Source organism: Balaenoptera acutorostrata, chromosome 1 (genome assembly GCF_949987535.1).
Source record: "Balaenoptera acutorostrata chromosome 1, mBalAcu1.1, whole genome shotgun sequence".
NCBI lineage: Eukaryota > Metazoa > Chordata > Mammalia > Artiodactyla > Balaenopteridae > Balaenoptera > Balaenoptera acutorostrata.
The window spans coordinates 2,629,836-2,653,574 of NC_080064.1; positions in this window are offsets into that span (position 1 = coordinate 2,629,836).

Below are 23,739 nucleotides of genomic sequence, written 5' to 3' on the forward strand. Positions count from 1 at the left end.
TCTTGTGGATGCACCACTCCACTCTGTGCCTCTGTCATCACACGGCCTCTTCCCTGTGCATCTCTATGTCTTCACATGGCATTTTCCTCTTCTTATAAAGACATCAGTCATATTAGGGTAGGTGCCACCAGTGTGACTTCATCTTAACTAATTATATCTGCAGTGACTGTATTTCTAAATAAAGTCACATTCTGAGACACTGGGGGTTAGGACTTCAACATAAGAATCTTTGGGTGACACAATTCATCTCCATAAAAGAGTGAGAGTGGAGAACTGTCATCCATCCATCCATCCACCTCCATCCACATCCATCTATCTGTCCATTATTCATCCATCCATCCATCTATTCATCCATTATCCATTAATTCACCTCCATCCAACCATCCACCTCCATTCACATCCATCTATTATCCATTATCCGTCCATCCATCCATCTGTCCATCATCCATCATTCATCCATCCATCCACCTCCAACCACATCCATCATCTATCCATCATCATCCGTCCATCTGTCCATCCATTCTGACATATTTATTGAGTACCTTCCATTCTCCGGGCGCTGTCCGGGAATCCAGTGATGCACAGGGCAGACGTGGCTCTTGCCTTCCTGGAGCTCCGGGTCTAATCAACCCATCACATGATTGATTAGTTACTTGCTCATGCTGTGAGAAGTGTGATGAAGGAAAGCCAGGCCCAGACTGGGCAGTGGCTGCGTCTCCCCTGCAGGCCTGGCCTGGGAGCGGTCACCAGGGTCCTGGACGCCCAGACTCCCCTCTTTGTGTGTCACCATTGTTTTCTCCAGCATGACTCCCTCCCACCTGGGGCTGGGAATGGAGGCTTTGGGCATCCCAGCACCTCCCAGGGCAAAGCTTGGCACAGGTGGGCCCCGGACTGACCCTAGAATTGACAGTGAGATATGACATCCCAGGCAAATGCAGAAGGAGAGGAACCCTGGGCAGCATTGTCTGGGGCCTGGACAGTTCAGGGACTCTGCTGACCAGTCTCTCCAACCTTATGCCACTTTCTTGAGGGCTGGGCAGCTACACATCTGTGCTCAGCTCCTGCCTCTCCTTTCATGAGAGAGGGGATCTTTGGTCAGGTTAACTTCCCGGCCTCAGTTTCTTCATCTGAAAAACGGGGTGATGTTAGTTCCTATCTTGTACGTTTGCAGTGAGGGTTGAGTGAGTGAACACCTGCACAGACTTATACCACTGCCAGGGCACACATAGGAAATGGGGGCGGGGACCTGTGTGTGTTAGCTTCTAGCACCTGAGCTGGGTGGCAACCTCTTAGAACCCAGGTCCGAGGGCCCGTAGCTGTGCTCTGTGCACGATGGACACACCAGTGGATGAGAACGTTATTCCTTTGCAGGTAGGAGGAGACGGTGTGGAGGCCGAGGGGAGAGCAGGTTAGATCCGCCCTCTGCCTGTCCTTTGTGTCTTCTCTTTCCAGGTTGGAGGCAGCAGCTCCCGGTCCCTGCAAGGTGGGGGCAGCCGGCTGACCTCAGGTGTGCTGAGGCTTGCTGGCAGGATTCAGGCAGGAAGGGTTGGGCGAGCAAGATGGGATGCTAGGAAGGAAGGCCCCTCTGTTCCAAGACAGGATACATGTCCAGGTTAGATGCCCAGCAGGCCCCTGGCCCTTCCCCCCACCTCCCTCTGCAAGGTGTGGAGGGAAGGAACCCACTGCCTGTGGCCTCCACACCTGGCGCTGCCTTGGGGTCACTCATCCCAGAGGGCTAACCCAGCACTGCCTTGGGGTCACTCATCCCAGAGGGCTAACCCAGCACTGCCGTGGGGTCACTCATCCCAGAGGGCTAACCCAGCACTGCCTTGGGGTCACTCATCCCAGAGGGCTAACCCAGCACTGCCTTGGGGTCACTCATCCCAGAGGGCTAACCCAGCACTGCCTTGGGGTCACTCATCCCAGAGGGCTAACCCAGCACTGCCTTGGGGTCACTCATCCCAGAGGGCTAACCCAGCACTGCCGTGGGCAGCTTGGGCTCTGAAAACCCCTCCAGGGGGGCTTCCCTCCAGCGGCTTAACTTTTATATCCCCGTGCTGCTTGCTCCCACCTTCAGCTCGCAATGTGTGACTTGGAATCAAGATGGAACAGATCGACCGTTGCTGGAATAAACAGAGAACTGAGACCAGAGACCCTTCAATGAAGCAAGAGCTCCTTGCCGAGGACCCGAGTCCTAGGAAGAGCAGTGGGGAGCCCTGCTGTGGATCTGCCTCTATCTGCCTGCAACCCTCAGGCAGTCGGGCCACGTACCAGTCTTGGGGCTCCAGATGCCGGCTGTGGGGTGCAGAGCCTGGGTGCAGACGTCTTCCTGGAGCAGCCCCCCCGGGCTGCTGGCTATGCTGAGCCCCGTCAGGATGGGCGCTCCTGGGCTGCTCTGTGCAGATTCACACTTGCTGTTATCAAAAGTAAGATGCTCTTTATGCTTTTTCCCCTCCACACTTCATCTTTTATTCTGTGCTCCTTCATTTCAATAATGTGGCAGGTTCCAACCTGAATGCAGGAGGGGTCAGAGCAGACCTTGTGCCTCGCACAAAACTCCTGACATATTGGTTGATGGATCCTGGAGGCTGATGGGGTCTGTCTGAGAGCTGGGTCCAACCTCAGCTATCTCTATTCCACCTTCATGATTCTGTGCACCTGTGTCTCCTATCCTGCTGGTTACTTACTTCTTTTCTTTAAATCAACTTCTACCGACTCCTCCCCATCCCCATTTTTTTTTACTTAGCGTTGTCCTAAGTAACATCATGAAATCACAAGACTGACATATTAGTAATGTACTATTTCTAATACATGTTAGAACAAATCTTCAGCTTTTAAAATAAAAATGTTTATAGGGAACCACCTAAAATCTCCTTGGGGACCTGTGGTGGCATGTATCCCAGCCTTTGGGAAACCCTGTTGGGGGCAGCCTTGTGGCAACAGCACACAGGGATGGGGGCAGCAAAGCTGGGCTCTTAAGACACCAGGCACAATACCCTGTTGGATGCCCCGGCGGCCTCCGCTCCACACACAGAGCGGCAGGGGAATTGGAAGAAGGTACGATCTTGTTCCTGCCCCCAGGAACTTACACTTGAGTTTTGGAGATGCTCTTAGGAAACTAAAGCATTCAGCACAAGAAAGCTTTTAGAGAAGTGCTGAACTGTTGCTGCATTTCAGAGGAGGGAGGATTCCTGAGCAAACTTCGATGATTGAGAACACGGACATCTCAGGTGAGAGTTTAAAGTCAGCCTCTTATGCCTGCTGTCTAGCCTGAGCACATCACTTACTCTTCCCAAGACTCACTTTCCCATCTGCAAAGCAGGTGGAGGGGGGAAACCCCCCCCTTTCCTCTACCCTCTTATGTTCTGTCGTAGGGCCTGCAAGTTAAATGGACAAAAAGCCAGATTAACCGGAGAGAAGGCTTATTATGCATGCACATGGGGGCTTCCCAGAAAAGAAGTGAAAACTTTAAGAGGCAGATAGACCTGGAGTTAACCAATTAAATTTAACAAAGGGTGATAAACTGTGGAGAAGAGACTAGAAAAAGGAAAAGGGGGTTTGGACTTCTGGGGTGGGGGTGGTTAAGCTGTGGGAAGATACTAGGATATGTGTGGTAAATAAGGGTTGTTTAGTAAGGTTTGTTATGCAGATTCAAGTTGACTCAGCTGTCTCCAGAGTCCTTCTTTTCTTCAGGTAAGAGAGAGGAGGAAAACTTCAGTTAGAAATTTCCTTTACAAAAGGGAGATTCCTGCCCTGCTTTTAGGCAGGAAGAGGGAGAGCACTGAGCTCCTCCTGTGTTTGCTACTGTTAATGGCCTTCAGCTCAAAGGACACAATTCAACCTGTAACTATGGACCCCTTGTCAATATAAGTTTTTTAAAATGAATAAAGTAAAATATGTAATATTACAAAGGAAATAAATTATGTTGGAATGTAGTTATCAAAATATTAAACAACAAATTTGCAGTAATGTCTGTGCTTCTTTATTAACTTATCAAAGGACAGCAGCTGGTCTAGTGGGTCCATAGCTTTGACGTAGTGAGGAGTAAAGTAGTTCGTGCATCTGTCTTCACTCCATTGTGATATGGAGATAGATACCTGTGATTTCAGTCTGTGACAGAGCCACGGGCACTGCTAATGAGCGGCTCTACTGGTGGCCTGTGTTCGTAATTGAGGCAGGTTCTGTATATCAGTGGGAGGCTAATGAAAATAAACCTGTAATTTATTTCCCACCCAAATTCATGGCCCTTGGGTTATGAATCCAGCCCTAGGCCTTCACCATTGTCTGTACCTTTTGGCAGAAGCGGGAGGGGGGAAGGTGAGCCCACCTTAACAGCATTTTCCTGGAAGGGATACATGTCACCGCCATATGCGTTCTGTTGGCAAGACATGGTGACATGGCCACCCTAGATGCACGTTCCAGCCGCTACAGGTGATAACCCCAAGGCTAGAGCAGAAGACACACAGCCCTGTTTACCTGGACCTTCCTGTCCTACCTGGGTGGAGAGTCCACATATTTGCTGAACACTTGATAATATGGCAGGAATTTTGTCTTACTTCTGGCCATGATGGCAGTGAGAATAACATTAATAATATTTCAATCTACCTGTATGTCTTTCCTTCTTATTGTTCAGTAATGTCTCCAAATTGACTAGTTTTGGACTTAATATCATTGTTATAGGTTGAATTGTGTTCTCCAAAAGGATACCTTCAAGTTCTATAACTCCAAGTACCTGTGAATATGACCTTATTTGGAAATAGGGTCTTTGCAGACGGAAGTCAAGGTAAGATGGGATCATTAGGGTGGACCCTAATCCAATATGACTGGTGTCTTGGTTTGGTAGGGCTGCCATAAAAAAAGACTGCTAAACCACAGAAAGTTATTTTCTAACAGCTCTGGAGGCTGGAAGTCCAAGATCAAGTTTCCAGCAGGGCTTGGTTTCTGGTGAAGCTTATCTTTCTAGCTTGCAGAAGACCACCTTCTCTCTGAGTCCTCACATGGCTTTCTTCTGAGCACCTGTGGAGAGAGAGATCTTTTCCTCTTCTTAGAAGCCACCAGTCCTAATGGATTAAGGCCCCACCCTTATGACATTATTTAATACTTCCTAAAGACCCCTTCTCCAAATACAGTCACATTGGGGGTTAAGGCTTCAGCACAGGAATTTTGGGAAGACACAATTCAGTCCGTAGCAACTGGTGTCCTTCTAAAAAGAGGAAAGTGCCATGTGAAGACAAGAGACATAAGGGAGATGCCATGTGATGACAGGTAGAGATTGGGGTGATGCACCTGCAGGCCAGGGAATACCAAAGATTGATGGCCATCGCCAAGAACCAGGACTCTATCCAGAGCCTCAGAGGGAGCATAATCCCGCCGACACCTGGATTTGGACTTCTAGCTGCCATCAGAGTGAGAGAATAAATTTCTTTTGTTTAAGCTCCCCAGCTGGTGGTACTTTGTTATACAGCAGCCCTAGGAAACTAACACATTCATGAACTGGCTATTAGGACACCTTGTAGATTGGACTGTGTTTTAGCTCAACCTCATTTTCTTAACAAACACTTACTGAGCACCTGCTATGTGCCCTGAAATGTGCTAGGTTCTAGGGTTATAAGAATTGCTCTCATAAAGCTTATAGTCCTCTGGGTTATATGCACAAGTTGATAGATAATGTCAAAAAATTGTCATAATTACAACAGGTGGGCTATGCATGAAGACCCCTAGCAGCACCTAGGAGGGATACCCAGCACATCCTGGTGGGGGGAGTGTCAGGGCACCTGAAGGATGAGTTGGTGAGACTAGGCTCAGGACGGCCACGAGGTGGGGGAAGAGAGTTCTTCCAGGAAGGTAAGACGTGGGGCTCGGGCCAGAAGGCGAGAGAGAAAGTGTGAGGTGTGATGAGAACGGAGTGACCTGCCAGGGTGGGGCATGGAGAGCCAGGACGGGACTGGGAAGGAGACAGGAAGCCATGGAGGTCAGGAGGAACCACTTCATGGGGGACCTTGTAAGCTGAGGAAAACCAAGGCAAGCCAAGCATTTTATCCACAGAAAATGGGGGAAATCAAGAATTATCATGATTTAATGACCTCCCATGCTTTAAGTCACTGACAGTGAAAGCCAGTTAATGAAAACTGGTCATCTCCTGAACTGTTCACATATCTGTGTCTGGCCTAACCAAGGAGAATGTAAGCTACTCACGGGCTCCCACCTCCCCTCTACCCTGGAAGGAACCTTGCACATTAAGAGTGGTCCTTGGCCAGTGGACAAAGTAGAAATGTTACCTGATGTCTCTCTTTGGGTTTCCCACTTGCAGAGCCTGAGGCAAGGGCCTCAGTGCAGGAAGGTTAATTGAGAGTAGATTCTCAGGAAGCAGGAGAGTAGATCAATGGGGGTAGGGTGGAAAAGGAGGGGAAAATCAGTAAAGGATTCATTGCTGAACTAGTTACCACTGTGGGCAACTGGATCTCAATTCTGCTGGAGACTCTCTGAGGAATTTTGTAGAAGAAAGCACTTTAGAATTGTTCTCAGAAGGATGCAAATAAGTGTATTTATCCACCAACTCCTAATCTCCATCATTTTGAGGTTTGTCCTGTGCGTGGGACATTCTGCAACTTTGGAGGAAGCCCCGGTGCAGAAAAGCAGGCAGGTCCCATCCATGTGCACAGAACTGTCCAGGAGAGCAGTGCTAAAATCAGGTGGGCCAAGGTGATGTCTGCTTCAGTACCCACTCCCCTCCCTTGACTGCCCAGATCTGCATGTGCTTCACATTACACCTGCTCAATCACTGAATGTCCAAGGCTGTGGCTGGTTGGACTCTCTAAGAAAAGTCTCAAGCCCGAGGGATGTGAAACAGCTAGTTTTGCTGCTGCATCTGGTCCTGAAATCTGTCATCTCTTTCCTCCATCACTCATTCTGGATTTCTCACCGTCTGCATGGCCCATGCTGATGACTGGCTCTAGTTATTGGTCTGGACGCAGTGAGGAGGGGAAGAGTGGGTCCTGATGAGAAAAAGCATCATCTTAGGGGGCATGATAACATGAAGCCTTGTCTTTTCATGGTCACCAATTTAGAGGAGGTTTCTTTCCTCTAGAGAATGGGAGGAAGATTTTTCAGATGGTTCAGAGGCTGAGGTTAGAGATTCTCAGGTGCATTCACCCAAATGTCTCACCCTTGATCCAGGGTCCCAATCCTCCTCTATCAGCCCTTGACATGAGCCTTGGAGACCCGTCAAGGCTATGCATTCAGTGTCTTTTATAGTTTTTCCAGCCTTTCATTTAATTACAGGCTTGATCTCAGCACTATCTTCCCTCTGGCTTCAGGAGATGAGGGTAATTTTAAAGGTGGCCATGGACGCATTCTGGCTTTGACTGCACACCCTGAGCTGATAATTGGCTGCTATGAGCTTGTCACTCTCTTCCATCAAGTCTAAGACAGTTAACAAAGAGCCAGCAAACTCTCCAACCTTATAACTTTCATATACTTCAAGGGCTAGTTACTGCATAGACCAAGGCTTTCCTTTCACCTGTACCTCATCCTACAGAATGCTGGTGAGAGTTTTGATAGCCGTGATGTTACTGCACCCCAAGGATTATCATCATTCTATTTATCACCCAGTAATGGAGTCTCTGTTACTGTCATACAAGGAGTAATGCGGTTCCAGGATTCCATCCTGAAGGTTGGCTTTCTAAGTTTATTTTGGATTCCCCAGAAGCAGAGCCTGAGATAAGGGACTGGATGCAGGTGCTTTAATGGGGATGTGATCCCAGGGAGTAGGAGCAGGATAGTGGGAGTGGGACAGGGCAGGAGGAAAAGTCAGTGAAAGGATTTTCTCTGGAGATGATTTCCATAGTGTTCAATGGAGCTTCAGTCTCGCTGGGGACCCTGTAAGCACCTTATAGAAAGCCTCTCATTACTGTACCTCTGAAGGAAGTGAGGCTGGGCCATTTATCCACCAACTCTCACACGCTATGTTTTCAGGGCTGTGAATCTCCCCCACATCTCTGGGCTGTGTCTGTGTAAGGGCGGAGTGGCCTCCATCATCTCAGAGAAAGTTCTGATGCCGAAGCAAAAGCAGAGTGATGCCGTGGCAGGGAGCTGTTCACCCTCATGGTGCTGAAGTCAGGTAGGGTGAGGGGCTGGGAGGCTAAAAAGTGGAACACCTCCAGCATCTGCCACGCCCAACAGGTGGGTTTAGATCCAGAATGCTTTCAAAACTCTTCAGTGTCTGGTCAGCCTGAAACCTTGCCTTCCATCACCGAGTATTTGCTTCCAAATCCCAATTTCCTTTACCTATGGTCCTGACACTTCAGCCCCACCTCCTAAAACCCCTGCGGATTTACATTAATGGGGGCATGCAGCATCCGTCCCAGAAGAGAATAGGGCAGCACACCAGCTAGGTGCTTGGTTGTAGCTTGTTTGTCAGCTCTTGTTTGTGCAGGGAAAAGAAAAATCAGACAACCAGCTGTTGCACCAGTGCATGGAGAAAAATCACGTTGAACCCTGTGTTTGTATTTTGGTCAAGCAGTCTGCTAGAACTCCAGGGGGTTTCAGGTCAGGACATCATAATCTCTGGCTGGGATAAATAGTGCCTGCCCCATTTTCTCAGTTTGGGCTCCTGGAGACAAACGTCAGCTGTTTCATCAAAAACAAAGGGCTCCCCCGTGGGAGAGTTTAAACAGCTCACTTATGAAGTGTATTACTTTTCTTCCACTTCTGAAGTCTGTCCTAGTTTTTCTTCTTCCAGCTGCACCGTGAGTTATGGGTCTCCCCAGCCATAAAGAGGCATAATGTTCACCTTTCGTGAATGAGAGGCCCAGGAGCACTTGCCAAGGGCTTCATGAGGCTCTCTGACAAACGTGCCATGGCTTTGACCTTGCTATCTGCAGGACCCCCATCAGAGGGGACTGCGCACCTCCAGTGCGGGAGGGAGTGAGGACCGCGCGTGTGGAGGGAAAAAGCTAGTGAGCAGGTGGTCCCCGGGTGTGACCTGAGCACCTCACCTGAGGCAGGCGCAGTCGTCATGGTTTCTCTGCTCTAGCGTCCCCAGGACAGCAGCGAGGAAGAACTAGGGGACACAGGGTTTGAGGACAAAAATAATCCCCAGATTGTCTTTGACTTTTCTGAGAGCTCAGGACCCAAGGCGACTTCCCCTGCGGTCAGTGGGAAGAGAGTGTGTGCTGGAGGCAGACTTGGATTTGAATCTCGGCTGCTCATTTGTCAGGGGGTGTGACTGGGAGCAAGTGACGAGGTCTCTCTGAGCGCCGGCTGCTTCATTTGCATCAAGGGCCTAATACTCTTCACCTCACAAGGTCCTTGTGGGGATAAATGAGGTGACATGGGTGACTTGCTGGCCCCATATGGGGCACACAACCAAGCACTCAGTGGAAATTTGCTCCTTTCCCTTTTCCTTGCTGTAAGGAGAAAACCAAGCTCCATGGCTCTGCCACCTGGAAAGCACACCAGGCTGGGAAGGATGAACCACACCATGGTCCACTGCCCTCCAGGCACTCTGAAGGGAGGTTAAAAGCATGGCTTCAGATGCTGGAAGCACCAAGAGCTACCTCTTTGATCTGCCTGCTTTAAAAATTCTATCCTTACAGTAGTCTCACTTCAGGCTTTTTCATTTCTGCAGGATGTCCTAATCCCCTTTAAATAAAGAACAAAAAGGAGCCAGTTCTTGGCAATGCCCCCCCTTTCCTGCTGGTCAGTACCCTGTAGAGGTTTGGGCTGAAAGTCCTGGTGACTGGCTCAGGAGACCTGAGAATATTATATCTGGGCCCCAAACTGGTTGGAAAACTTAGTCACCTAGTACCTGACCTGACCTGACTCCGATCCACCTCCTCTTGAGCTTCTGAAATAATAGTTGCAAATGTTTCTATGGGCCAAGCACAGTTTTAAATGCATTAACCCATTTATGTGCATTAACCCATTTACTGCTCACAGTAACTGGTATGGTAGGTGACCATTGTTATCATCCCATGTTACAGACTGAGAAGCTGAGGCACAGACAGGTGTAGTGACTTGCCTACAAGCAAGCAGAGGGTAAGTGGCAAAGCCACTGGGTTTGGGGTCCAGAGTCCAGGTACATAACCACATGGCTGAAATACGAAGGACTTAACTAGTGGTGAGTTCTCAACCCTACCGAGAGTCCAGAACAATGCCTGTTGCAAAGAATGAGGCACCCCCCATGTGCTCTCTGGGTATCAGGAACTCCTGGCACATTTCTGGGGGCCACGTTCCCCACAGCATCCAGGGGAGACTTGGGGAGCAAATATGGAGCGATCCACAACTTCTGACATCTGGGGGAATCAGCAGCTGTGGGGGCCTGACCATCTATTGCGATTATATCACAGATGGCAGGAAAAACATCCACTCCTTTAGTCTCAGGATCAGCTATTGGTTAAACACAGAAGTGAGAAGCATTTTCCCTCTAACCTTAAAACCAGGGCGGGAAGGCAGAGTCAGCAGAGCTTTGCAGCCCAGAAGCCGTCAAGCTAGTTGTTTCTGTCCGAGAGGGGCAGAGGGGCTCTGGCCCTGGTACTCAGTGAGCAGAAGGGACAGGCGGGGACTCGGCTGGGGAAGGGCTCCCCCCGTTGTGAAGTCAGCAAACATTTGCCTCAAGTGTCAAGTAAGGAGAACTCACTAGATAAAGACAGGTGCTGAGTGGGCGTGGATCCCACACCCAGGGCCCAGTGCGGCCAGAGTGGGCGTGGATGCCACACCCAGGACCCAGTGCGGCCAGAGTGGGTGTGGATGCCACACCCAGGGCCCAGTGCGGCCAGAGCGGGCGTGGATGCCACACCCAGGGCCCAGTGCGGCCAGAGCGGGCGTGGATGCCACACCCAGGGCCCAGTGTGGCCAGAGTGGGCGTGGATCCCACACCAGGGAGTGTGGCCAGAGCGGGCAGCGGCACTGCCTCTTGCTCTGAGGGCTCCGGGGCAAGGTACCTTCCAGACCTGTCCCAGGATGGGGACTTCCAGGCCCCCCCGCCACCTGCTTCCCCTTAAGACCGTGCGATGACTGGAGGATGGCACGAAGCTGGGGCTGAGTGAGGAGCGGCTGCCTCTCAGTACCCACGCACCCGTGCACACACACCTCTGTACACGCCCGGCACATATGCATTCACGTGTACACGCACACAGTCCCCTCGGGCCCAGACTCCCAGGGCAGGAGGGGTTCTAGGCTTCTTGAAGATTTGGTGTCCTTGCCCGGCTGCTGACAGGGGTGGCCTGAGTCAGGGTGATCAGAGATAGCAGGTCAGAGGTCAGAGGCAGGGAGGCTGGAGTACCATTAGGGAGGAGCTGCAGGTATGGTCCTCGCAAGGTCTAGGTCAGCCACAGTGTGAGTGGTTGAGAGAGAAAGTAAGTCTGGGAGGTGAGAGGCGAAGGACTGGGAGGCTGTGTGTTGGGAGGAAGCAGCCCCCCAAAGATGGGGGCAGGAGCGGGGTGGACGGGGAGCCTGGGGCAGACGTCCGCAAGGAGCGAGGGGTGTGCTGGGGGGGCGGGGCACGACAGTGATGCGGGAGAAGGGGCCATAAAGTCTACTGATGTCGCGTACAAAGACGAGGTTTTGATAGCAGAAGGGGGGAACGTGGTCTGCAGGTTAGACTTCTGCAAAAGTGACCCAGTAATTCCTCTCCCTGCGTCCTCGCCCTTGGGGGTTCCCACACAGCCTCTGGGCTTAGCCATGTGACTTGCCTTGGCCAGGGGACGTCAGCAACAGAGGCTTCTCTGCTCGCTGTGCTCAGAGCCCGAGGCCACCACCCGCATGAGCCTCAGCCAGCCTGCGGGGAGGTGAGCTCCACAGGGGGACGGAGGGGCCAGCCCTGGGGCCGACAGCCTGCCAGACACCAGACAGGTGAGGCGGCCCAGTGAGGTCATCAGGCTGCCAGTCCTCCTGCATGGGGACCAGAGATGCACAGGAGAGCCCAGCCAGGATCAGCCAGGAGCAGGCTAGATCGGGGAGGTCACCAGCCAACCCACAGACTGAGGGGAAGTAACAAATGTTGTGTTGCTAGTTACTGGGCCACTAGACCTCGGGGTAATTTGTTATGCAGCAAAGCTAACTGACACAGTCTGAAAGCCACGGTGACAAATGAGGAGGTCACCTGCCCCCGCTCTGCCCCTGCCCCAGGCCCAGAGGTCAGAGAACAAGAGCCTGAGGGACCCTCCAGAGAAGAGTTTGAGGATACGGGGGAGGGTTTGCTGATGACTGTCTGTGGGCTCCAAAGGTCGGAGTGGGAGGGCTTTGAGGACCGGGGTGGGTGGGCGATGGGGTCAGAGCAGAGCCGGAACCACCTCCTTGGAGAGCAAGGTGGGGTCAGAGGCTGCCTGGGGGCACTGGGGTCTGTGCTGATTTGTCCAATTCAGCAAACACGTTCTGAGCTCTGGCCAGGTGGGTGCCGAGGCAGCTGCCACGGGACCCAGTCCTTCATCCTTCGTGCAGCTGTGAGGCTGCCCCCGGTCACAGAGGCATATGCAGCACTCTGCTTGCGAGGAACAGGCCACTTCTTCAGCCCTGACTGCTGACAGTCATTGGGTTTCTTCTCTCTGTGGGAGAATATCCTTGTTTTTAATTAGGAAAGTCAAAAGGAGCTCAGATTCAACTCACAGGTTTTCTTTGTTATCAGTGCATCTGTCCCATTAGGGGACGCTACCTGGCAAGGGACGTGACCCACCAGGAGAGCACAGCCTCACCTGTGAGCTTCCAGGCCTGGTGGTGCTTGGCGGGGGTGGGCAGATCTTGAACTTGTGCCTTGCAGGCTCTTTAACATGTAAACCAGCTATTATTAGATTCCGGAGCCTGTATTTATGTTTTATTAACTTGTTGTAATGAAGTTCTTTTCCTCTGATGGCCACCGGGGCGGGGTGGGGGGGGGCATTTGTCCAGGAAGGTGGAGGACCCACTCGCAGTGGGGACTCACGGCCCAAACCTGCAAGGGCTGCCTGCATCCAGCGGGCTGATGGAAGCCTTGTCTGGGCTCGTGACGCTGCGTCTGTGGGTCCCCTGACGTCTGGATGCTGAGCTTCCACACTGCCCTCCTGGAGGGGAACCCCTCTCTGGACCAAACTTCAGCCCAATTGCCTCTTGCTCTGGAATGGCGCTGGTGAGCCTCTAGGACCCCCTAGTCCACAGGGCAAAGGGGCAAAATGCTATTTCTTGTTTATGTTTCATGGGCCCCATGGGCAGAAGATGCCATTCCTTGGAGTCTCAGAGTGACAGCCATTCTGAGCCACTGGCCTTGGAAAATGCAGCCTTGTTTAATCTGACTATCAAACCACTGGATTTTACAGACCAGTGAGCCACCTTGGAATATTGTGTGAAACCCCCTTGGGCATTGGAGGCTCCGAGAGGACCAGAAATTTATTTGCCCAAGGTCTGGTTAGACCTGTGTGCGAGTTCGCTGGTGCCTTCCTTTTCGTGTGGCCCTTCCTCCTGCCCCAGGGGGCTGCTGTGGGTGGGTGGTCTTGGTGCCTTGGCCTGGGGAGAATCTTTCCCCACAGTGTCACCCCTCAAGACAGCTCCACATGGGGGCTTTGGCTCGCCTTCCTTCAGAAAGAACAGTGCCCCGTACCTCCCTCCTTCAGGATGTCCTGGCCTACGGCCCAGAGACTCTAATCACTGCTATAAGACCTCCAAATCAAAGTCGGTGCACAGGGGCCTGGGGGCTGGCAGTTCCCCCGTATGGGGGTCCAGTTACCTCGGTTCCCAGGGACAGTGAACGGGCCGGCAGGCACAAGTCACACAGCCAAGCTCCCCCCAGGGGAGGAGGCCGGGGTTTCACGCGGGCAGCCTTTCCTTTAAGATCTGGGCATTCATGCAGTCATTCTCAACCAGGGCAACTTTGTCCTTCCAGGGGGCCTTGCCTGGGGGCAGTTTTGGTTGTCACACTGGGGGCGTGAGTGTGTGTGTGTGTGTGTGTGCGCGTGTGTGCGCTTTGGGTGCCTAAGGGTAGAGGCCGGGGTGCCACCTTCCTGCAGTGCACAGGGCAACAAAGACTCATCCCACCCAGGAGGCCAGCCATGCTGCGGCTGAGAATCCCGATGGAGAGGCAGAGCCGCCAAAGGCCCCTTAGGAGGCATCTGCGGCCGCCTGTGTGGCATCTCCAGCCGCCGTGGGTGCTGTTCACGGTCACAGCGCATAGCCTGCCCTCCCATTTCTGTGCCACGAGGGAATGTCAAGCCTTGAGTTCACGGTCTGTGTTTTGCTGGCGGGGAAGTGGCCGCCCGGGTGGGGGAAAGTCCAAGTCTCTGGGAGAGAGGAAAGACCCCGAGTGTCAGGCTCCGCATCCGGTGCTCTCGCTTCTCTGCCTGGTGAGGCCGACCTTCCTCATTCCTCTTGGAAGATTAGGTGACAGCAATCAGATGCAGGGGTTGGACCAGGTCGTCTCCGGGGTCCACGCTTAGACCCCCCAGGAGGGAGGCAGTTACTGGGCGCCCCTCCAAGCCAGGAGCTGAGTGGGGGGGCTTCCCAGCATTCCTATCTCTAAATCCAGCAACAATAAAGACTCCACTCGACAGCAGAGAACTTGGGGTTCAGAGAGGGTGAGTAACTGGCTCGCATCACCCAGCACCACGTGGAGGAGCTCAGATTAGAACTCAGGCCTCCTTCCTACATCCTTCTGGACCAGGGCTGAGGGCGTCCAAGTGGCATCCTCTCTGAGTTCCAGCTGAGGATCGGAGGTGCCAGGGTGGGACCCAGGCATGGCTGTGGGCACGAAGGCATGGCATGCTGGGGGTGCAACCTTTGGGGTGTCTGCTGCCCATGACCCTCCTCCCCTCTCTAAAGTCCCCCCTCCCCCACAGGGCACTTCCCCAGTCGGGGCAGGAACGCACCCAGAGTCTTGAGCCGGGACAGATGCCCAGGTCAGTCTCCTCTGTCCTTCGAGCAGGAGCTCCTTGCTCACGGGGTGGGGCAGGCATCTTGGCTCTGGGCACGGGGGTTTGTCAGGAGAGAGAAGAACAAGGCAGGTGCGTGGACAGAGCTGGCCCCGTCCCTCGCGAAGCTCCGAACCACCACCTGAGCTGTGAGTTCTGACCTTTGCCTGTGAATCCCTCACTTTCCCGAACCAGCTGGGGTGGGCGGGCTTCTCACACTTGCAACCAAAAAGCCTGAGCTGTTGTTCCTGGTGGCCTGGGGACCCTTGGATGGCAGGGCCGGCCACGGCAGTTTGCCCTGCAGCCAGTCCTGCCTGGGGCCCTGGCCAGCCCAGGGTGGGGTCCCCTAAGGAACCTAAGGCACCTTGGGTCATCCTCCTCTGTTTCCTGGTGGAACCCCAGCAGGAGGCCTCAGAGGCGAGTGCAGAAAAAGCAGGTGAACTTGATCCTCTGCCTGTCTTGGGAGCAGGTAGTCTGGGGGCAGGGATGTCCTTCGAGGGTCCCTGGCCCTGCGCTTAGGACGAGGGACCTGTGCGCGGGGCCGGTTAGTGGTGCCTCGGACACCCCAGAACAGACAGGACCACAGCCACTTTCTCCCACTTTATTCCCCGTTGTGCATTATGATGACATGAAAGGTGTTTTCATTGCCTGTTACAGCCTGAACTGTGTCTCCCCACACCCCTAAGTTCATATATTGATGTCCTGACCCCCAAGACCTCAGAATGTGACTGTATTTGAAGATAAGGTCTTTATAGAGGTAAAATGGGGTCCTAGGGGTGGCTGTAATCCCATATGACTGGTGTCCTTACAGGAAGAGGAGGTTAGGACACAGACAGACACAGAGGGACAACCGTGTGGGGACACACGCCAAGGAGAGAGGCCTCAGGAGAAACCAGCCCAGCCGACACCTCGATCTCAGACTCCAGCCTCCAGGACTGGGAGAGGATAGATATCTGTTGTCAGCTGCTGGGTCTGCGGTGCTCTGTTACGGCTGCCCTGGCAAACCCGAATGCTGCCTAAGGGGCTGGGGTGTGGCTACGAGCATCAGTGATAACGTCCCAGAAGTAAAGGCAGGACAGTGTCACAGCAGACCCCGGAAAGAGGGCAACCCCACTCATGCTCCTGCCCTTTTGCTTGGCTTCTCCCCACTTGCTTGTTTTCTTCATTTTTTTTTTGGTAATTAATTAATTATTTTTGGCTGTGTTGGGTCTTCGTTTCTGTGCGAGGGCTTTCTCTAGTTGCGGCAAGTGGGGGCCACTCTTCATCGCGGTGCACGGGCCTCTCACTATCGTGGCCTCTCTTGTTGAGGAGCACAGGCTCCAGACGCGCAGGCTCAGTAGTTGTGGCGCACGGGCTTAGTTGCTCCGCGGCATGTGGGATCTTCCCAGACCAGGGCTCGAACCCATGTCCCCTGCATTGGCAGGCGGATTCTTAACCACTGCGCCACCAGGGAAGCCCCCATCCTCATTTTTTATTCCTATTATTAGTCAAGACTATTTTTGCCCCTGAAGGTCAGAGCACCCTTGGGGGAAAGGTGACGAGCTTATTGGGTGTGATTCGGACTCTCCTTTCCTCGTCCAGTCTGGGTGCCCTCGGGTCCTGCTCCTTGGGGACTAAGAGACGATGCCTCTGAAACCAGCAAACACTGCAGCCCCTTTGCCAAGAGACTCATCAGGTGCATCCATCACTGTGTCATTTTAACTTTAGGGCCTAATCTTACTTGAGCTCTGAGTTTGAAAGCAGCTTGTGCCAAAAGGAATCCTATAAATTTCACACACACCCCCGTCAGACAGGAGGTAATGCGGCTTTCCTGATGTGTCTTTGGATTGAATATTACTTAGAATCACCCCCACCTCTTGGAAACACATGGAACCATTCCAGCTGCTCAGGGCGGAGAAGCACTAAGGAGGAAAAGTGTCGGGACCAGGGGAGCGAGGAGTCTGGGTCATTTTCCTGCAGAAAGCAGTAGAAGCAAAGCATTCCTTCGAAGGGAAGGTGCATTAATCTACCCTGGGTGTTTGGTTTTTTGTTTTTTTCCCCATTCAGACTCTAAAGTTTATTTCTTGTTTGAAGTTAAGACGTGCAAACACATTTTATAAAGTGGTTCTGCCTCATATCCTTTTTCCAAACCAGGAGGAAGTACGCATCCTGAATTAAAAGCACCTGATTAAAAATTTTAAAGATCCTTTGCAGTATCACATTTTATCCTGAAAAATCCACTCTCTTTGGCTCATAGGATGGGGTGTAGGGAGCTCTGGCTCCCCTGTAGTAGTTATCTATGCTCCGTAACAAATCACCCAAATTAGTGGCTTAAATCAACACCTGTCTGTTATTCACAGTAGTCCTTGTGTCAAGGATCTGGGCTGGGTCCTCCACTGAGGGTCCCACAAGGCTACCATCAGAGTGTCGGCTGGGGCCGTGTCCCCTTTTGGAACTTGGGCTCTTCTTCCAAGCTCATTTGCTGTTGTCAGAATCCAGTTCCTCGTGGTTGTAGGATGGAGGCCCTCCTTTTCTTGCTGCCAGCCAGGGGCTGCTCTAAGCTCCCAGGGGCCGCCCACTGTTCCTTGCTTCTTGCTCCATAGACAGTTCCTAACGTGGATGTTTGCTTCCTTCTGGGCCAGCAGAAGTGTGTCTTTCTGACTCTACTTGTCTTAGACTTCTAGAGTCCCTCTTCAGAGCTCACCTGGTTAGGCCAGGCCCAAGGAGGAAATCTCCTTTTGATGAATGCTATTGATTAGGGAAGTTAATCACATCTTCAGTATCCCTTTTGTAAGGTGATACAACCCAGGGGTGATATTCCCTCATATACACAGGTCTCCCCATAGTCAAAGGAGAGCATTATATGAGGGTGTGTGTCATTGGGGGTCCTCTTAGAATTCTGCCTGCTGCAATCTCTCTTGGGGGCCTCTGGTGGGCTGGTGATGGAGGGTTTGCCTGCAAGCCCAGGCAGCACCTTGCGTGGGGTTCATGCGTGGTCAAGTCCCCCCAGCTTTGCCTCTTGAGTGTAACCTGAACCGTGGACCTTCCACAGCCCACTGGACCTCTGCTTCCTCACCCATCTTCATCAAGGGCAAGTTCGTGCACACCTGTGTATGCCTGCTGTGAGCTCTGCCTCCCAGATCTCAATGGGGAAACCCTACTTCGGGGGTGGGGCTAGACATGGACTCCAAGGTGGAGGGGCTGGGAAGGCTTCAGCCTGGGAAGGTTACAGGGGAGGGTCAGAGGAAGGCTTCCTATGAGGCTTGGCTGGAGCCATTCTGGAGGCTGGTGGGCGTCAGGGAGAGCAGAGGGTGACAGCTGCTAAGGTGCAGAGCGGGGATGAGCGTGGATGACGGGTAGGGAGGAGCTGGCCTCCTTGGGGTGTGCGCTTTCCCGGCCTGGGGTCTCTGCCTCTGTCGTGGAACCTGGCTGTGACCCCAGGGCTCTCTTTTCTGGATGACCCTCCCCGTGGTGCTTCACACACTGGCCTCTGGCCTCGAGGCCCCTCTGCCAGGCTTGGAAATTTTCTCTTAAAGAATTTTAATAGCACAGCGTTTAAAAGGGTGGCCCTTCCAGCCTGGTTTCAAGTCTGTAACAGAGAAGGTTCTTTCTGCCACTGGAAGTAGAAGAAAAGGACAGAATGTCAGAGGACATGGAATCTATGGAAAGCCAGGTGCCACCAGTATGCACAGGGTCGGCAGCCCCCCAGGCCCAGATCTGAGCGTGACCTCATTGCGCTGGGGGGGCAGGTGGCCACTGGGACCCTGGGGGCGGGTGTCTGGGTGGTGACTCCACTGTCAGCAAGCTCTGTGCTTGGCAAGTTTTACAGCAAACTCAGCCTCCTACGGAGGCCCAGGCGCTCTTCCTATTTCTGCACCTCCCCTCGGAGAGCTCAGCTGCGCACAGGATGGAAAGTTCTCCATCTCGGAGCCATTCACTCGGTTCCAAAGAAATGAGGTTATTCTAATCTCAGAAGAGTGGTTCGATTGCCCCATGGATCAAGCTTGTGTTATGTGAGCCTGGCAAAGAAGGCTGCTTCTTGTGCTTTTCTTACCTTTAGTGGATGGGGAGGGGAAAGTGAGGGGTCCTTCTCCTTGCCCTGGCACCAGTGTTCCCTGTGTCCTTCCTGGTTTGGGGAGCTTTTTCTTAATAATAGGTAATAATTTAATAATAATAACAAAGTACGCCCTGGATGATGGGGTGAAGGCAGCCGCACAGGATAGAGCTGACCCACGGCATCCGCCGCGGAAGGTGACAACGCAGACCTGCTGGCTTGTGCCCGGGTCAAGCAAACAGGATCACACATGGCTAGGCAGCTCCACCGGCTTCCCCAGAGCCTTAGTAGCCAATTCTTGCCCAACAAATGGAACGAGATGGACGCAGATCCACAAGGTCTAAATCCAGCCTCAAACGCCAGCCATACTGAAGAAAACATGATGACATTTAAGTTAAAAACAACCCTGGTGTTTGCAGGCTCAGCTCAGGGCCTTGCTGAGTCTGGTACCTGAGGCAAAGTTAGCAGCATTCAGCGGGTGGGAGGTGGGGGGACTTTCTCTGCGCGAGTCTCCAGGGAATTTCGGGGGAGGAATGATGCTGCGGGGTTCCCGGCGCTTGAAGACTCCATGTAAACGCATAGAGCCCTGAGAATGCGGGCACTCTTGTCCCCGTGGGATGATGGGGACCCCGAGTCGGGCCTCCAAGCGCCTCCTGAGTCCCGGTGGGAGGTTCCAGGAGGGAAGACTCCGTTCCTGCAGGGCCTGCCCACAGGTAGTGCCCAGTCGCGGCTCCAGAAAAGTGAGGAGGACAGCCGGGCGGGGCAGGGTGGTGGCACAGGTCTCCCGGGGCCTCCGGGGGAGGTGGGACTTTGGGTGGGGGAACCCTGGACCAGGCCCTTTATTAGAGAGACGGGGAGCTGGTACGTTTCAGAGTCCAGACTCGGACCCCGAACCGTCGGCTCTTAGAGCTTGTCAGCTTGGCTGGAGCCCTGGGGGATGGACGTGTGGGGGGCTGTGTCTGGACTGGAGGAGACCGTCTGGCCGACACCTCACCTGGCAGGTGTACAGCCTGAGGGACTTGAGACGGGAGAGGACCCGTGAAGCCCTTGAGCACCGGACAGAGTAGCTTCCGGGCAAGGTTTTCTCTTTGGGTTTTAAAATAAAGAAAAACTCCATTGCCCTTCAAAAAGGAATGCTTTTTCTTTTTGGTCGGCTCCTAACCACATTTGTCGATATCACTCTAACTAAAGTTGTGTGACTCCTGGTGCCGAGGTCCACAGGCATTGATGTTACAACCGCATTGATTTTTCGTAAATGTCAAGCTCTACGGCAGCAGAATTGCTCTATTTTGGGCTGCCCCTGTTTCCTCGTTTTCAACTTGGAAAGGAGCCCTTTGGAAAAGGGCAATTCTGCTTCCCATCATGAGGTGGGAAACCGAGGCCAAAAGGCTTAGGGGAGAAGCCTGCGGTCAGCGGGTGGGCAGGTGCCAACCCAAGGGTGACTCCTCGTCTCTGTGGCTGCCGAGTGGACAACCGCTTAATGTATTTTTCTCCAAAGCTGAATAAATGGGTCTTTACAGAAATTTAGTAGGAGAGTAAACCACAGATGAGAAATCAAACACTTAGAACAATGATTTAAGGTTTATATTTATACCATACGTGAAAATACCAGCTTCGTTCTGGATTGGAACTGTTACATAATTTATAGCCGCAAAACCAGTTCCTAATGCAACGTGCTCTTAAGTTTTACAGGTCCCCGAGGCGCCCAATTTATATTCCGTTCCATCGCGGAGAGAATGAATGGCAGGACGGTGGTGGGAAGGAAGGGAGTCTTCCCGGGAGCCCGAGAAGGGAAGGCAGCTTGGGAAGGGGGAAGACAGAGACGGCACGGATGTGGGACCGCAGAGTGGTTTATAATGGAAGGACGGTAATTTCTTTTGACACTGATCATGTATTATTCAGCTTGAGTAAAAATAAACCTTATTAATCGGGAAAATAGATCCTCGTCTTCACCCCATGCTATGCCAACTGCCGCTTAATCATGATGATCGGGACAATAGTGGCGTTTGCTCAGTCATCTTATTGGCACTGGAAGAATCAAATCCCTCCCTGGGAAGAGATTTAGAGACACGCAGATGCATCTACATAATACGCATAATCTCCCCCCGCAACGGAGCCTGCAGGGCTGTGCTGCGGGGTCAGGTCCCGGTGGGGAAGCTGTGCCGGGCTCTGCGGGGCTGGGACCTGGCCGGTGGGACAGGTGGGGCCCTTCAACTGCTCATTCCTCCCTCCCTCCCTCCCTCCATTCATTCCTCTATTTCTCACCAACTCCGTGCTGGCCACCTTACCCGTAACCCCCCTTAGGATCCTCTCAGCTCTGCAAAACAGGCACTCCTGGGCTCATTTTGCAGGTGGCACAGATGCGTACAGGAACCTGCGACCTGCAGTGCACCCTGCCGATCCCCCTGTCGTGGGCTGAGCAGCATACCCCCCGCAAAGTCACATCTACCAGGCACTTCAGAATGTCATCTTCTTGGACACAGGGTCTTTGCAGATGTAGTCCAGTTAAGATGAGGCCATACTGGATCGGCGTGGGCCCTAAATCCCATGACTGGTGTCCTTATAAGAAGAGAAAACAGAGACGCCCGGGAGAAGGTCACGTGACGACAGAGGCAGGGGTCAGAGCGCTGCATCGTCCACAAGCCAAGGATGCTGGTCGTCACCGGAAGATGGAGAGACACAGTGACAGACTCTTCTATCAGAGCCTCCAGAAGGGACCAACCTGCGCCCCCCTTGATCTCAGACCTTCAGCCTCCAGACTGTGAGAAAACAGACGTCTGCTGTTTTAAGCACCACCCCTGCCCCCCGGTCTGCGGTACTTGGTTAGGGCAGCCCCAGGAGGCAAAAGGGATCAACAGGGTTGGCCTGGGTCATTCCTGCAAAGACCAGAGGGGGGGATGCTGTGGGAATCTGGGCCCAGCAGCTCTCTGGGGGTTTTCTGAGTAAGGCCTCCTTGGCCTGCAGTGACCAGTGGCTGTGGGTTCACGGGCAATTATGTGCTGTGAGTCTCGAGAGGGAGGAACGGATGGGCTCTTGGGTGGGCTTTGGCCTGAAGTTGGGTTTGGGGCCCAACCTGACACAGGATGATGTCACCTCGGGAGCCTTCCCTTACAGCTGCAAAGGTCCTTTTTCCAAATAAGGCCACATTCACACCTTCCAGGGAATAGGAGGAGGATGGATCTTTTTGTGTCTCCAATATCTATTTTTTATTGTGATAAAATACACATAACATAAAATTGATCGTTAACCATTTTTAAGGGGACAGTATTAAGCACATTCACACTGCTGTGCGACCATCACCATTGTCCACGCCCAGAACTCTCTCATCTTCCTAAACTGAAACTCTGACCCATAAACATCGCTCCCCACCCCTCCCCTAGCGCCGGCTCCCACCTTTCTTCCTGTCCCCGTGAATCTGACTCCTGCAGGGACCTCACGCAAGTGGGATCCTACAGTATTTGTCCTTTGGTGACTGGCTTGCTACCTGCGAGGGGTGGAGGAGGATTAGACGGACAGTTGCCTACCCAGAGCGTCCATACTTGCTCTGCTCAGCTGGCGACACCACGAACCTCAGGTCCGGACTCCAGCCCCGGGGGGGCAAGTGATCGGTGCTGTTTCGTGGTCTTTTCATGCTCTCAGTGCCCTTGTTGGCAGGTCCCTAGACGAGCCAGACCGCACCACGCTTGCCCTCCCGCCCTCCATCCCTCCTCCCCTCCCCACCTCTCTTTTTTCCCCTCCCCCTCCCCCCTCTCCTGAGCTCACATGGTCCCTTCTGCCTGGGTCATACTTTCCTCACCTCCTACCTGGCTGCGCCTACTGATCTTCCAGAGATCAGTGCATGCCGCCCCCTCTGGGAAGGTCTCTGTTGTTCCCCACGAACCCTAGCACATACCCCGTCTCAGCCCACGCCTGCCTGGGGGAGGGGGAGGTGGCCGTGTCCCAAGCATAGAGTAGGTGCTCAATAAACGCTCTGCATGGATACTCGCCGGACCACTGGTCCCGTGTGTCTGCATTGGCTCTGGGTCTCACTCAGCCATGTGGTCAGGGAGCCAGAGACCCATGGATTCCTGTCTGTCCCACAGAAGAACTGTCCCAGGAGTGCGAGGAAAGGATGTCTCTTAACTATCTCAACTGTGTTAAACCCGGAAGGGACGGCTGCTGTCCTGGGAAGGAAGATGGGGGGGGGGCCTCCTTGGGGTCTGGGCTGCCCCTCCTGGGACACCAGGGAGGGAGGGGACGGTCAGCTGCCAGTGAACAGGCAGCAAGTCGACAGGAAGCAAGTTTCTTAAAACTCAGAGCAGAAATAGGCTCCGTGTGTGGACCCCAGAGAAAGGACAACAGGGTGGGACGCAGCCCACTCGACCCTCCAAGCCCAGGACACATCTGCAGGTAGGGACTGGCCCCTCCGTTCAGGCAGGCTCGGGCCCAGGGTTCTGGATCCTGCTGGCCCGAGAGGCCTCTTGCTGGGGACATGGCTGGAGTGGAGCCCCTGGGTAGGCAGCTGAGCTCGAGCCTCATGTTCCTCTCACAGCCCGCGAGCCGGGCTCTGTGTCCTCACAGCCATTTCACAGATGAGGTGGGGACATGCCTCGGGCCACAGGGCAGCGGCCGAGCGAGGTGGCCTGAGGGAGAGGTCTCCCGACTTCACGGAGCTTCCTCTGGAGGGAGGGCTGGGGAGGGGGGTAGAATAAACAAATAGCCCCATTCATCGATTCTGAGATGCACGGCTCTGATGCTTGAATGTCTCTGAATTGGGACGCGTCTTATAACCAAAGGCGCTGGCTCAGCATTGCCGTGGCCGTGTGGCTGACATCCTCATCTCTGCACGAAACA